Genomic DNA, 3,241 nt, shown 5'->3' on the forward strand with positions numbered 1-3,241 from the left:
AAAAAATATTTTTTTTCGTGGGAAATGTATATTTTTAACAAATATTTTTCCTCTGTGTGGTCTATCAGTACTCATCAGAGTTATCGTTATTGTTGTGATGGCCAGCCAGATGATTTGCCACTCGGCCTGCTTCGAGCGGATTAATAATTTAATCAGCTTTGGCCACAACTATGGCCAAGTGTGTCAGTCCCTTGGCTCAGATGAACTATTTATGAAATTGTAATATTTCTTTTTGGGAGCTACGTCGAAACATAACTTAATTTTAGGGAAAAATATCTTTCATTTATGAATTACACGCTACTGCAGCAGGCACTTTTCATTGAAAAAAGGGTGTGAGCTTACGAGACTTTCCTGTCGAAATTGGAATCTAATTACAGGCCACACAAATGAAATTTGTCTTGTCTCCGCTCGGTTGTCGTTTGCCTTTCTCCATTCGGACAACTTTACTTCGGTTGCCTTGGTTATCTCGAAATGCAGCTACTGGAGCTCCGGCCGCTGGTCAAATTAGCCCAAAAAGCAGTTCAAGTCGCTGGCAGTGCTCCTCCTTCATTAGCCATCTGCCGATGTGACAGGGACCAGGAGCCAACTTCTGGAGCGTCCACAAAATGACGTCGCGTCTGGCACGCACAAAAAGTTGCTGAACATCACATTTTTCATTGCACAACACATACAAATTAATTGAATTTTAAGCAACTTTCGCTTCGGTCCCGCAAATTGTTGCCAAATTTATCTAGTAAAACCGACGAAAAGTATAACAAAACAACAGTATAAAAACAATAAAAGTGCGCAGAAATTAAAGAACTCAAACTAAAACTGAAATTTGTTAAGCTTCATTTTGAGGAAAATTAATGCATTAAACCTCGTTATGACAAATTGCATAAATACATTAAAAAAATAATAAAATATATAAATTATTATTTTAAAATTATAAAATATAAGCAATTATAAGTTTGTTCACACATGAACACGAATATATTTAAAGACTTACAATTTTGGGCTCCGTTCATATCTTATGTAAATGAATCGAGAGCGATAAATTATATTTAGGATTTTGTTATCTAAGGCGACATGGGTGCATTGCTCAAAAACATGTAATTTAAGTGCACACTACATGAGTCAGTCACTTGAGATCGTTCCCCGCCTCCTAAAATAGTCCCTTAGTGGGAGACCACAGATAAGGTCCTCGCCGCTCAAGATAGGCAGATGTGCCCGAGCGTGGGACCTCGATAAGGCGGGGACTATTTACTTAGGCCTCTGCGTAGGCCATTTACTTTAAGATGCGATTCTCATGTCACCTATTTAAACCGAAGATATTTCCAAATAAAATGAGTTTCTTACAAAAACTCAACGAGTAAAGTCTTCTTATTTGGGATTTTACAAGTTAATTAAGCAAATAATAATATATTTTTATTTGCTTCCACCAAAGTTAGTTAAAGTACTTATGATTATAAGCGTATATTTTACAATATAAAATATAAACTTAAAACATTTTTAAAGCGACATTCTTTAACTACAAAATGTTATATTAATTCTTTATAGATCGAAAATAGAAAGGGCATGTACAGTGCTGCTCAATGATGGCCACTAAAACTTTTCGGTCGTTGTAACTTGCGGCAGGACATTTTCGCAGAAGGGGTGATCCGAAAGTGGGGACAGGAACAGCTTTGGCAGCATCATGTACCGGCTAGCTGCGCTGGGACATCATTAGTCCTTTAATTGCCATAAATAACCACAGCCGCATTCATCGTACCCCCAGCGCTACAGTACCACCCTCTGACCACCTATCCCCCCCCCCCCTTGACTACCACTCCCCCGAGCCCCACGCCACCGACAAAAAAGTTGTCAACGTTATTTTTGCAACTCTCTCGCAGACCCACACACACTGAGCAACAATTCCCACGTGCATAATACGAGCGTGTACGTGTGAGTGTGTGTTGGCGCATAGTTTACAGTTTTTGGAGCATCATGTTGAGCATATTGTCAAAGGGAAAACGCACTGCAGCAGGCTCAGGAGACAGGATATAGGGTATAAGGGGTACATGGAGAGAAAATTTTATAAAAATGAACTAAGTATCGAAAGTTAGTCATATTACATGCATCGTTGAAAAAGCATTTTCAAATAGAAAATATTGCCTTATATTTATTATTTTTAATTAATTTATTTTGTGTAAATGACTCCAATGCAATTAAAATATGCACTTCATAAAATTATTATACGAAACTCAATGTATGATAGACTAATATTTACTCCATTATGCATCTGCTTATAATGGCAATCATTCTTAGAAGGTTACGTACGATGTTTCCATTATTTTGTTATCTGTAATTTGTATATACATATATATAGGACACCGACTCGGGCACTTTGGCCAAATGCTATTGCTATTGCCAAATGCCTCGCTCGCTCACTCAGTCAGTGGATGTCCCTTGCCAATTTCCATTGTCGGCTGCGTGCAGCTGCGTAGCCACCAAGCCACCAGTGCTCCACTGCCACCCTAATGTACCCAAAACTGCACAAATCCACCCACAGACCCACAGCCACCCACCCACCCGCTGGCATCGATCTTGCGCACTATGGTGCGTTTTCAGGCATTTTGGAAATCAGTCAACAAATGCAACCACACGGCTTCCAACTGCATTTTCTCTTCTGGGCAGCATTTCGTGTGGTGCCTTTCCATTTTTTTAGTGGGTTTCTCGGTGACTTATGTGGCAGGCCGATGGAATTGACTCTCCACTTGACAATTAGTTGGATGGCAAAAAAGTTTCAGATGCAACTTCAGTTGCTCCTGCATTTCCAGCTGGACAAGTTGGCAAATGCTCTGTAGCATAATTGATGCACACTGAAAATTTCAGGGCAGAGTTCCTAAGGTCCTAGAGCTAATTACTTTGTTGAACGCCACTCTTTATGTGGCGTTACCTTGAAAAATATACCAATATTTTTGATGGTGCAGTTAAGGGAAAAGGGTCCAGTTGAAAACAAAGTTGCCCAAAAATATAATTTCAATGAAGTAGCTGAAATAGCAAAGTTGAACCAATTAATCCGATACAACAATCACCGGTCGGATACTTCGTTAAAACAGGAATCCGGCATTTAAAAAGAGCTTAATTAATGCAAATAGAATGACTATTTGAACGCTAGGTGCGAATCGAGATTTGCATAGACAAACATTTTCAAAAAGAACGGAAAATCGAATTAAATGCTTCTTGAGTGCAGTCAAATGTAATTTGATTGAGGCGGATA

General features: G+C 39.1%; 1 annotated feature.

Moving 5' to 3' along the window:
* Positions 1-951: 951 nt before the first annotated feature.
* Positions 952-1,379: a mobile genetic element.
* Positions 1,380-3,241: the final 1,862 nt, after the last annotated feature.

The sequence above is a fragment of the Drosophila melanogaster genome, chromosome 3R (assembly GCF_000001215.4).
Source record: "Drosophila melanogaster chromosome 3R".
In the NCBI taxonomy this organism is placed as follows: Eukaryota; Metazoa; Arthropoda; class Insecta; order Diptera; family Drosophilidae; genus Drosophila; species Drosophila melanogaster.